The sequence below is a fragment of the Thalassophryne amazonica genome, chromosome 11 (assembly GCF_902500255.1).
Source record: "Thalassophryne amazonica chromosome 11, fThaAma1.1, whole genome shotgun sequence".
Classification (NCBI taxonomy): domain Eukaryota; kingdom Metazoa; phylum Chordata; class Actinopteri; order Batrachoidiformes; family Batrachoididae; genus Thalassophryne; species Thalassophryne amazonica.
Genome location: NC_047113.1, coordinates 54,026,863 through 54,039,775, shown reverse-complemented (window position 1 = coordinate 54,039,775; position 12,913 = coordinate 54,026,863).

Genomic DNA, 12,913 nt, shown 5'->3' with positions numbered 1-12,913 from the left:
AGAGAAACGTGGAGCAGACAGTCTGATGAAGTCACACTTTTTTAAAATTTCTTTTTCAGCAAAGACCCAGTAGTAAGTATTTTGTTTGAAGTGGCCTTGTAAATGTATAAATTCAAAGGGAACGATTACTCCTCCACCAAAACAAGAGAGTGGAGGTTTTCTGTTTGTGTACATATCAGGAAAAGAAATGGATGGATGTAGAAAAAAGTGGATCATGGTTGTTGGAGAAGTTTTAGTACTGATGATTATCTACCTTTTTTGTCTTTCTTTAACCCTGTGACAACAGAGCTGGAGAGTGTACCCACAACCCCAGATAAACCATTTCTGATCAGTTGTTGTGGTCAGTTGTTATTTGTGACCAATCATTTCTCAACAAAACTGCAGAATATGAATATCTCAGGGAGGTTCTTGTTGTCCATTTTCTGACAATGTAATTCCTAGTAAATGCCAATGAAAGAGGGCAGTATTTTTTTCTGAAATTTGACAGAAAAGCCACAGATGATTTGATGGATGGAGCTATTATACAAATGAATGTTTATGAGTGCAATTCCTCACTGAATGGAACATTCCATCTTTCACCTCATGAAATATTCTTTCCATTGCACAAATGAAAAGACATTCATTATTTGTTTTATATGATCCTTTTCATTTGATATTTTATTAATTTATGAACAAGAGAAAAGGGACTTACACCCTTCCTGGCCCTATAGTGTCCACCAAAGCTTGGTAGCGAGACCGTCCGTCTCTGACGGAGCCTGCTGCTTGTGGTGGGGCCAACCCAGCCTGTGCGGCTCTGCCTCCCCCCACCAACTCGCTCTCGAGCCCCCTCGGTGCATCCAGCCTTCCCGTCCATTACCCAGGAAGTCTGGGCACTGTGTCGGGCTGCTGTTTGTTTTTAAGCTACGAGCCGTCGCTACTAGTGCGAGCACACAGTGGTCACGGTGTGCAGTAGCACAAAACATATAGAACCAAAATTGCACGCTAAATAGAACTGAAACTGCACAGTAAATGGAACACAATGGCAAATGGTACGAATGATCCATATCACGTGACATACAAACCACCAATCAAATGACAAGGATCTATTTAGGTGCTACATAAATGTTTTATTTTGCCATAGCAATAGCCATGCATAAAATGTCAGGTTTTGTCAAGGGACAAACAGCATGGAGTGTTAATTTTGACAACATATTTAGTCATAGTCTTGACAAAAAATGTCACTTAATTTTATTAATAATTTAGTCATCTGTATTGTTTTACTTTTATGAAATTTCACCAGATTAATCAATTCAATCTACAGAGATTTGACTAAAATCTTATGCTATTTTGTCAACAAAAACAAAATGAAAGATGCTGCCAAAACTAACACTGACCAGCTGTCGAAGAGGGCCAATTGAGACATTTTGAGCCTGACTCAGGAAAAGTAGGGCGTAATTCTCTATCTTTTGCATTGAGAAACCAACATTTCTCAAGAATGTGTTATGTTTTGAATCACTGGGTGCAATGATGAGAAATGTTGGTTTCTCAGAATGCAAAATATGAAGAACCACGCCTTACTTTTCCTGGGTCAGGCTCAAAACTTCTCAATTGCCCCTCCTAGAATGCAAAAAAATGTGAAGCTGATGACATAGATGAGTTCTTTTATTTTGGATTGTTTACCCTGCATGCCGATAGTGCAGCAGAGTAATCACTCGTGTCTGAATTTGTGTGAAATAACTTGGAAACAGGTGAGCAGATTTTAATCAAACTTGTTAAGAATATTCCTTGGGTAAGTGCTTCCAGATGATTAATGCTTGGAGCAGCTGGGGCAAAGGTCAAGGTGAAGGTTATCAAAAATATACTCTTAAAAAAAATTTTCACAGGACATTGTTCTAAGGGCCCTGTCCCACTGGCGTTTAGGAGGATTTGCGCATGAAATGAGGAGACAAAAGCTGAGCATCCACAACCAAGGTGGGTGGAAATGACAAATGTCCCGGGGTGGATCCGTGTATACATGAGGAAGAAAAGCGGATAGAACAGGGAACAGAAGCGAAGGCGACCGCGGAGGCGCCCCCATGAGGGGCACAGCGGCCGTGATGCACTCGCTTCATCCGTGCCCACTCTGTCTGCATGCGCGACATACCATTTGCGACCGTGATGTGGCCGTGCTGGGCACGCATCATATCTGTTTTGCACGTTGTCCCGGTCCGCCGCCAAGCTGCACCAACCCATCGGTTGTGGATATCAGCGGATGACAAGGGATATGCGGCGCGTTGGTTGTGTATGTCCTGCGTATGTCTTCAGTATGTGTTCAGGCAGTGATGCGGATCTCATCCGCAGCAGGATTTTTGAGCCGCTCAAAAATCCTGGCTGCGGACATGCGTGCCTCTGCGGATGATCACGGACGTGTTCGGATGGTGGCCGACTCTTACAGGAATGTTACACGGTTATTGCGGTTGTTTGGTGGATGTGGGCCACTTTTGTGCGCATTCCATCCACAAATCCTCCTAAACGCCAGTGGGACAGGGCCCTAACAAACAAGGCTAGAGAGATGATTCAAAGTCTATATTGATCACTAAATCATTGGTATCAAATGGCCTGAGTAACATTACATGACCATCACTAAGACATCATGAAATGACACGATCGACAAAAAACAAAAAATAAAAACCACACATTTTCCATCATATCTCCACAACCAATAAAGGTAGCCAGGTGAACCAAAGTTTATATGTTTAACTCAGTAAATACAAAACAGATAAATGGATATTTGACCTGATTCAAAGGATATTTGTGATGTAACCACATGAGAAATCTATTTTAAATGTGTGAGAGAGAGAGAGAGAGCAGGAGAGAGAGATCACCTTGAACAGAAAGCACTTTTCATATTTGTAGAAAAAGAGAACTGCCGGTGCAACACAAATGTCTGTGCAAAAAGTTTATTAAAGGTGCAAAACACAAAAAAGAGACTAACGTTTCAATGTCTGTCCTGTCCTGGTTGCAACGGATTATTGTCCTTGGCAGAAGAGTGGAGAACTTTTCCTTTTTTGCTTGGATATTTTTCATATTTAATTAGATAGCAAGCTCTCCCAAATGAGATACTTCTAGGGCCCTATGTACTAACATACAAAGCAGCACTCATTGCAAAGCAAGTGTTATTGATAGTTTTCACCCAACGCAGTTGTCATTTTTGTCCCCAGTGCCAACTTCTAAAAACAAAAGCATGAGCACTCATTTATGCATCAATGAGCACAGTGTGATCAGTTGTGGTCAGGTGCATTGCTATCTTGAGGCAGCAGTAAGTAGACCACCAAAAACCTAGTCTACAACAGAAAGCAGAGTTTTTCTACTATTTATTCATTTAGCTTTCGGCTGCCCCACTTGCTTGGAGTCACCACGGTATATAGTAGTATTATGCCTCGCTGAAAAAAGGAAACACAACTTAAATATGTAGAACAACCGCACATGATCAGCTGAACCATATTTAAGACAACCTCTTGGAATGGTTCTGCATATTTTGTCCAGGTAGGGTATAGAGCACTCACGGGTACAGAGACCCGAGTGTGAGCACACGCTTTAGTAAGATGTTGGCCCAGCACATCCAACCAGGGCCTATAAAGCAGTTAAATCTTTTAGTCTACTAAACGTACTTAGTCGACTAAGGTTAGTCACCCAACATTAGCTGTCTAATCTCCATTTCACATCGACAACTAAACTTGTAGATTAGCCATCTAACGTTAGTTGACGATTTTCACGGGTGTTCGTAAGCATCTCAAATGAATTATTCTAGTCGCAGAACACCCGCTCCCACCACAAGTCTCTCCTTCCTTCCTGCTCCCATCCACTGGTGGTACATGATAGCTGCCATTTTTGAGGTAAGACACTAAAGTTTTGTCGACTAAAATAAATTAGCCAGGCTAAAAGCTTTAGTTGGCTAACTCGAAACTTTAGCCAACTAAGCACTTTGTGCAGCGACTAATGTCCAACAATTAGTCGACTAAGTGAGTTTAGTCAACTAAACAAGAATAGACTGCTTTATGAAACTGGGCCCAGAACAGCTTCAGCATGCCTTGGCATTCTTTCCACAAGTCTCTGGAACCCTACTGGAGGGATGGAACACCACTCTTACAAAAGACATTCCCTCAGTTGGTGTTCTGATGATGCTGGTGAAGAGTGCTGTCCAACATCTTGGTGCAAAATCTCCCATAAGTGTTCCACTGGGTTGAGATCTAGCGATGGTGAAGACTGCAGTGTATGATTCCTAAAATTTCCATACTCAACAAACCATTCAGTAACGGATGGGGGTATTCATTGTTTTTCCACTCACTTATTCAGATTTTTTTTAATGTGTCACCTGTCCGTAAATTGCTCTGAAAGGTTAATTTGCTTTATTGCGGAATACTGCAGTTTCATTTTATAATGCAGTTCTGTCTTTCACATGTCCAACGCTAAAAAAAATCACACACCTTTTTCCCATCATCCGTAGAAGACGAGCTACTAGCTTGCGATTGGGGAAAAACAGACTTTTTCATATCAGTGACTCCCTCATTTTTTCCCACATAGGACCAGATCAGAATATGGCAAGAAGATACGCAATTTTCAGTGCAAGTGGAAAAAGGGACACAGAAAAAAAGATACAAAGACACAGAAAGTTAAAAAAAAAAAAAGAGCACACAGCCACCTCAGAAAGAGCAACTGTGAAGTCATCTACACAATGCATTCTTCTGGACATGGCTGAAAATGACCACTTTTTCCTCGAAATGTCTACTTTATTCCTTGTAAGAAAAAAAAACTTTTAAAATCAATTACATGGTGTGGAAAGCACAAATTCGTGGTGGTGGTGGTGGTGGGGGTATAACATTAAAAAATATTAATCCCCTCTTTAAGTATTAGATATTTTATAAATCCCGGCATAACAGCCATTGAAACTGCGCCGATTTAGACACATTTGAGTAGGTATGTATGTAAATCACACCCATTTTAACAGTACAAATATAGACACCAGGCACATCAAGTAATCATTAGCAGCTCCCTGTCTATGTGTCAGAAGATGAAGGAGGGAAAGGTAATCTAACTTTTCTCTTCTGTAATTATACAGAAATGTCTTATAGAGAACCCCGATGTGTGGGCAGAATACTAAAGGTCAAGACATCCTGGCAAACTGCTGGAAGCTTGTACAGAACGAGCTGCACAGTGCGGCTTAGGGTACTGAGCCAATCAGGGCTGCTGTGTGCAAGTGGGAAGCCAAGATTCATGGTAGAGTGGCACAAAGAAAGACTTCAGATGGAGTTAGATGGCACAGGGGAAACTCAGGCCCTGAGTGAATCTGTGTGTTTTTTAAGTCCTTTGAGATTGGGAGATGCCTGGGACGTACAGTAATGTTGTCACATATTTGGCACTGCTGATATCTTTTCAGGACAACGAAAGTCCAAGTCTTTACGGTCTTAGTATTTTCTTTGCTTTCCTGTTGACTTATTGATGAATTATACCTTAGGTGTGGTTTTTCTGGCCCACTGATTCTGCTCTTTTTCTCTCAGCCTGAGGTACAGAGGGAAATGCGCGGGAGTGGTGTCTGTAGACAACGGGATGCTGGCCTGACTACGAGATGCCGTGCCTGAAGCTGATGCACAAAATGTTTTGAATTACTGTTTTCTGTTTCTTTAACTTTGTGTGTTGTCATTTCAGCTGCTCCCATTTTTGTTCGGGGTCGCCACAGCAGATACAGCCAGATCCGCTTTGGTATTTGGCACAAGTTTTACACCGGATGCCCTTCCTGACACAACTCCAGTTTTACATGGAGAAACACACACACAGCCACTGGTGTTCCAAAGAGGTCTCCCATCCAAGTACTAACCAGATGCCGCACTGCTTACCTTCTGAGGTCTGACGGGATCAGGCTCACACAGAGCAGACCGGTGTAACAGTATATCTTCCCCCCTGGATATCTGTAGGAATGTTGCCTTTTGGGGGGGGGGGGGGGTTCCAGGGTGGGCGGAAGATATCTTGGGGGGGGGGATGATATACTGTTAGACTGGCTTCTTTCTTCAGCTTTGTAAAACTCTGTAAAAACCTTGGAACTGTTAGAATGGCCTAAGCAGTGGGTCACCCCTCTGAGTCTGGTCTACTTGAGGTTTCTTCCTCAGTATCATCAGAGGGAGTTTTTCCTCACCACTGTTGCCTGTGTGCTTGCTCTGGGGGTTAGTAAGGTTAGACCTTACTTGTGTGAAGCGCCTTGAGGCAGCTTTGTTTTGATTTGGTGCTATATAAATGTAATCAATTGAATTGGTGCTTCGGGTCTTACTGTATTGTATATGAGACTTGGATAGTGACCTAAAGGGTGTCCTTGGTACTAGGTCTCTTCAGAGGACACTTGGGTACCACTGGAATGACTTTGTATCAAACAAACAGATACTTAGAGAGACTCAGATGAGGTGAGCCTGTTCTAAATCAAATTATCATACACTAACATATTGTTATTAATGATTGATTTAAATGAACCACCAAAGATATTCAGTGAAAACTGGCTGTAAAAGTGATGATTTATACATGTTATATTACTTTGACTGACTTTTGTTGCATTGAATTTCTACTTTGGGGTCTGTATTATCAACATAGTCTTTTCAAAGTATTTATTTTTGATTGCTTGTAAGAGAAAAAAAATTTAGACATAGTGTAGTTAATGAAAGGAATGCAGTTTTGAATAATCTGACATGACGTGTGATATTACACACATCAAATAAAAAGTTGAGGAAACTTAAAAACTTAAGGCAACTAGCTACACATCCTTTACAATTTTTCACCTCAAGTTGCATCAATTAAAACTGCTTAAACTGCTTGGTTACATTCAACCAACTTAAAACTTTTATTCGGGTCAACTCGCAATTGCAATTGCTTGCTCAATGAAGTTAAAATAATGCATTTGTTGAAAAAAAGCTTTCTGGAAATGCAGATCATTCATGACACTAACCTCTGATTCTTGTACTGTTTGGGACAGGAGTGATTTGGGGTTTAGCATCTTGTTAACTAAATAAAATAAAAAATAAAAGACATAGCCCTACTAGTGTGCATATCATGAATGCTTGGTCTTGTTGGATTTGTGAGAATCTACTGAATCTACTGGTACCTTGTTTCCCATGTAACAATAAGAAATATACTCGAAACCTGGATTAATCTTTTTAGTCACATAGCACTACTATTATTCTGAACAATACTGTATTTGTCTAGAACATTGTATGTAGAAATATTTTTACTTTAAATCTGAAAAAAATAAAATGCATTTGTAGAAAATTCTTCAAATCCTTATTGAAAATACACCTTTATTCATGTAAACAATTTGTTTTGGAGCTAGAAATGGGTTCAGCAAACTCCTTGGCTCATAAAAATAGTGTCACATACTAAGACAATTGTATATCAGTGTAAATAAATGTAGTTTATATGTGGCCTGCGATAGACTGGGGTCCTGTCCATGGTGTACCCCACCTCATGCGCTATGACTGCTGGACTAGGTTCCAACCCCCTGTGACCCATAACTGGAATAAGTGGGTATAAAAAAATGGATGGATGGATGTTAATAAATGTAAAATAAAATCACTCACCATTTCCAGTTTTATGTTTTCTGTATTCACTCTATGCAGAAATATCCATAAATATCTGTCAGTGGAGGAAAAGTAGAAAGTCCCTCACAAGAAATGTCCAATTGCTTCATTGGTGGGTGGTGCATGTCAATCCTGAAAAATGAAAATAGGTCACCCACATGTTTTTTTTAATTTAATTTAATTTTTTATGACAGCATGCATTGTAAAAAAGTGTTTTCAGGCTGACAGGACCATTTTTTTAAATATATTTTTTAGCATTCATGAGGAATTAGTGGCAGTGTAAATGAGTCTGACTCCTAAACAGATTGACTGCGCACTGAACGAGCCTGTTGGTGCAGCAGGCAGAGAGAGAGAGAAAGAGAGAGAGAGAGAGCGAAAGAGAGAGAGAGAGACCCATGTTGTCATGTCTACCTCCCAATCCTGTTTTTAACGTAGTTGTAGTTTGTGAGTTTTTCTCCCAGATGACGCACTCAGAGCTGAGTCACACCTGCTGCCCCTCACCACTCAACACAGCCACACACCTGCCATGTATAGGCGGCTGATGAGCAGCAGGCTATTTAAACTCAGACTTTCAGCTGACCGGTTGCCAGATACTTGACAACCATCTTCTTAGGGATCCAGTCCTGCCTGGTGCTTTCTGAGACTCCTGACCCTGACCCTGACCTTGACCTTGTCTTCCTGCTGCTCCCATTCACTAAGACAACGGAGCTTCCCACAGCTATACTCAAGGTAACCTGGCCAGCTCTCTAATTCCCATAATTAGAGTGTATCGTCTTTCCTGGTGTTCCAGACAGCTCCCACATTGCCCTGATCCCGGGCTCCATGTCTACCTGCACACAGCAACGTCACTTTGGAACTCTCCGGCTCTCAGCTCAGAGCGCGTGGATCTGCTCCGCTCCAGTTAAGCTCCTTCATGTCTCTGTGGGATTCCACTCGTACTCATTCCTGCCTATGACTGTGCATGTCTAAGAACTATTCCCAAGAACTGTATGAACTCTGACATTGAACTATTAAGAACTTCTCAAGTCCTGCTTAATTGGAACTGCATCACAGACATGCAGCACTTGACCTCTAACCTCAGAAGATAGTTCATTAATTGTGAATGATTCCTGAACAGTAAACCTTATTTCCTAAGTGGAGAACATTATTTCCAGAACTGTGAACCCTTCTGTGTGTTAAGCCTCCTGTGAACTGTGAACTGTTGAAGGCATCCTGTGTTACGAGTGCAATCACTCACCATCTTTCTCCTCCATTCTCCTAGTTCCTGGTCTCGGCTCTGTGGATCACACCTGGTCCCTAGCTCTGAACCTCTCAAGATCTCAGTTCAATTGCAAGACTGGCTCGGGAACCTGCAGCTCCCTATTTTCCTCTGCCACAAGCGGGCTGACCCTCCACTCTGCAGGCACCCCCAGCACAGCATTATTATTTCCCTTTTTGTAAATAAACATCTTTTCGTTCACAACCCATTCTATTCCTTGCTCCCAGCATTTGGGTCCATAGCCTGAACCAGTCCGGTCCAGCCTGGACCTCTAACCATAACACATGTGACCTTCTCTGGGCTCTAGGATTGGCTGTGAGGCAAAGATGGTCTATAATGAAACTAGAGAATGAAACTAGAGTTGATGTTCTGTAGTCTTAGGAAGTGGTCAAATGAAGTCTCTGTGATATTCCATCGCTGATTTATTAAGAGAAACATGATGGAAAACAGAGCTGGATACCAACTATTTCTTTTTTACAGTGCAGAGGTGTACTCACATCTATGGTAGGTCACATTCTGCTACTTTGTGGAGGTGCTCAAGCTGGGGGCTGTTTCCTGGAAGGATGACAGAAAAGAGACCAACAATGACCATCGGTGGATGGAAAATACCACTAATAGGGGTGGGATGCATCATCTGTGTCAGGGGAGATTATCTTTAGAGGCTTTGCGGCTTCTGTGTAGAGTCAAGAGTCTTGCTGAAATTACAAGTGTGCTCAAGAAGAGGACCATTAAAACCACCAGGCTAAAGGAAAATAACACACGTGCAGTGAAGACTCTCATTATGACCCTAATTTAGCTATGATGTGCTTGTCAAGATTATTGGGAGTCTACATTGTCTGGACAAAACAGGACAGGTGAGGTGTCATTGAGAGTTGGCACACTGGTGTCGATTCTGTTGTACAACTCCGCTCTGAGTAGTCATGATTAAAACATCTTTTGCATTTGGGCAATTCTAAAGCTGTTAACCACAAAAATACACATTCAATTTGCTTGCATGCAGCCATTCTCTTCAAAAATTACAGTGTAAATGTGTGTTTTTTCACAATTTATTCTAATTCTTCACAGCATATTCTCAGCTATTACTAGCTATTTTGTTTTGTGGTTCCAAACCAGAAGGTACAAGAAACTTCAACATCATGGGGTTGTGAGCTAAATCTTTGGTCTTGTGAGATTTTGTGTGGGTCTAAATAACTATTCGAGTCAGAATTTGTCAGCATGCTTCACAGGCATGTGATTCCTGAAGGAACCACATCAGCTTAAATGGTAAAATGGTAAATGGACTGCATTTATGTAGCGCTTTTCCATCTGCATCAGACGCTCAAAGCGCTTTACAGTAATACCTCACATTCACCCCGATGTGAGGGTGCTGCCACACAAGGCGCTCACTACACACCGGGAGCAACTAGGGGATTAAGGACCTTGCCCAAGGGCCCTTAGAGATTTTCTGGTCAGGCTGGGATTTGAAACAAGGATCCTTTGGTCTCAAGCCAAACGCTTAACCACTGGACCATCACCTCCCTTGAGGTGATGTTGTAGTGACACTAAAGAGACAGGGGCAAAAAAAACTGAGGTCCACTGCTCACAAAGATAAATTTAAGACAAATATCTTGCTTACATGATCCGCATGTACTGTTTTAGGTGCAGTAAATTATTGATCCTAAGGCAATACTGTAGGCCAGTTTATGTTTTGTCATAATTCACTGGAACAAACTCTTCCACACAAACATAAATCTGCATTTTAAAGCGACAATTCCAAAGACTCTCAAACACCAGTAGGTTTCATAATCAGGTAAATACATTTTTGTATTTACCTGATTACGAAAACTACTATTAAATACTTGATGATCTTGGTTTTCATCAATCATATCAATGTGTGACTGATACCTGTATTCCAACACTCCTTCTGTATACATCACCAGTGTATCACAAGGCTGACTCAACCATATTCACAACAGGTAAAATTAAAGTCATGCATTTTTCACTAGAAGGTCAGGTGAGGAAGTACTTGATACACCCGTAAAAAACCCCAAGAAATCGCCATACAGAAGGGTTCCAGCTATAGCTGGCAAATGAAATTGCAGAACCTTTGTGCACCAAGGGAACAGTATGCTGCCCCATAACAAGCTTGTCTCATGAAAATAACAGGAATAATAACAATTCTCTTTGAAAATAGCCTAATTATCCTAATCTCGTGATTCAGGGCTCATTAAATCGATCTAGCACAGCTTGAATTTTGATCCATTTTACATTTGCATTGTCCGTGAATTCTGGCCCAATGTGCTGGATCCTGGATGAGTGAGAATACAAGCTATGGCTGCCTCTCAAGGTGGGCTATTGTACCCCATGTGATAAACAGATGCAGTTTTCATGCCCACAATTCCCATCACAGCCTAACTGCCCTTTGCTCACTGGTAGTAAGAGCTTGATGTACCGCTAGAATGGCAACAACAAAAAAAAGTAAAAGATGAAGCCTGAGAAGTTCAACAGAGGATACCAAAATCCTAATCTAAAATGACCTTTTTGTTAAAAGAATGAGTCCTGTTATCCATCCAGCCATTACTATTGCTACTTGCTTGTCCTGCTGACAGCAACAGTACTGTCAAACCTATGCCACTGCACATTGGACAGTAAAACAGATTAAATGTTGTTACAACTGTTTTCAGTGACTAAAATTTACTTCATATCAACAACCAGGACAAACTCATTGTAAAGTATTGGGAAGCATTTGCAGTAAACCTGAAGGAAACCAAGACCCTTTCTATACTTCTGCATATTTGATGACCTCAGTTAATACCAGGCTACTTTCTGGGACATTCTGACAATTTGTGGGATTCATAATAGCGCAGCAGGTAACAGAATATTTACAGAGGAATCTTGCAAATGGTGATATAAGCACTAAATTCAGCATAAATTCTCCTTAGACATTCCTCTTTTGAAAAAAAAAACAAAAAAACGACTGACCACTTGAATTTTAGATTGGCGGCCAGATAGGGATCAGTTGAATTACACAGGGGTCAAAATATAAAAATGCTCCAGTCATATTGAAAACTATACCACATTATTTGTCTGATCATAAAGATTCCAAAAAGGTATAGTTTGTACTATCTATGACTGAATGGTCTGGAGTTATGGGGTAAAAACTGCTATAAAGGTGTCAGGATAATGTCAGTTTGTACAGCGGTCAGAAGTTAAATTTGCTCCAATTTTGGTAAAATTATGCAAATTATTGGTTGAGTTAATGTGGTTTTAAAAATGGAATAGTTTGCGCCATGTGTCATGCTTAGTTGTCATGTTATGAGGTAACATATGTTACATATCTGTTCATCCTTCGCGAACGAAGATGACCATGACTTCACAGTGTCACCAGGTGGTGTTGGTGTGGAGATGGCTAATCAAGCAAATCTTTTCTTTGAATTTTCTGCTGCAGTGTGGGCATGGAATGCCTGGCTGGGAAGAGGAGCTTGACCGGCCCTTCTGACATTGTCGGTTCTGCTGCAGTTCTTGGATGTATTGCACTTTGAACTCTGCTACAGCTGTTCTGACTGAGGTGCGCCAGGCCAGGCAGGGGGGATGTTACAGTGCTTCAAGGAAGCCCTGAAGTTGTCCTTGAAGTGAGCGATTCTTCTGACCACCATGAGATCTCTTCCCTTCCGTGAGTTCTTCTTCTGACCACCATGAGATCTTTTCCCTTCTGTGAGTTCCCCATATAAGCGACACCTTGCGAGGCAGCTATCTCCATTCGGAGTACATGGCCAGCCCATCACAGCTGGGAACGCATAAGTGATGTGTGAATGTTCTCCATCTAGGCTCACTTGAGTACCTCTGTGTCTGGAACTTGGTCCTGTCATTTGATGGATAGTTGCGTTCTGTCATGTGTCGTAGGATCCAATGGACGCTAACATTGTTTGACCTTTACTTTGGACACCAAACATTCAACAGTCCATTCATTAATCCAATTAGCTCAACCAATAATTTGCACCACTTTTTACCGAAATTGGAGTAACTTTTGCTTTTGACCCCTGCACAAACTGAAGTTGACCTTTGTCACCATTCTTGCTGTATTTATCCCATAACTCATAAC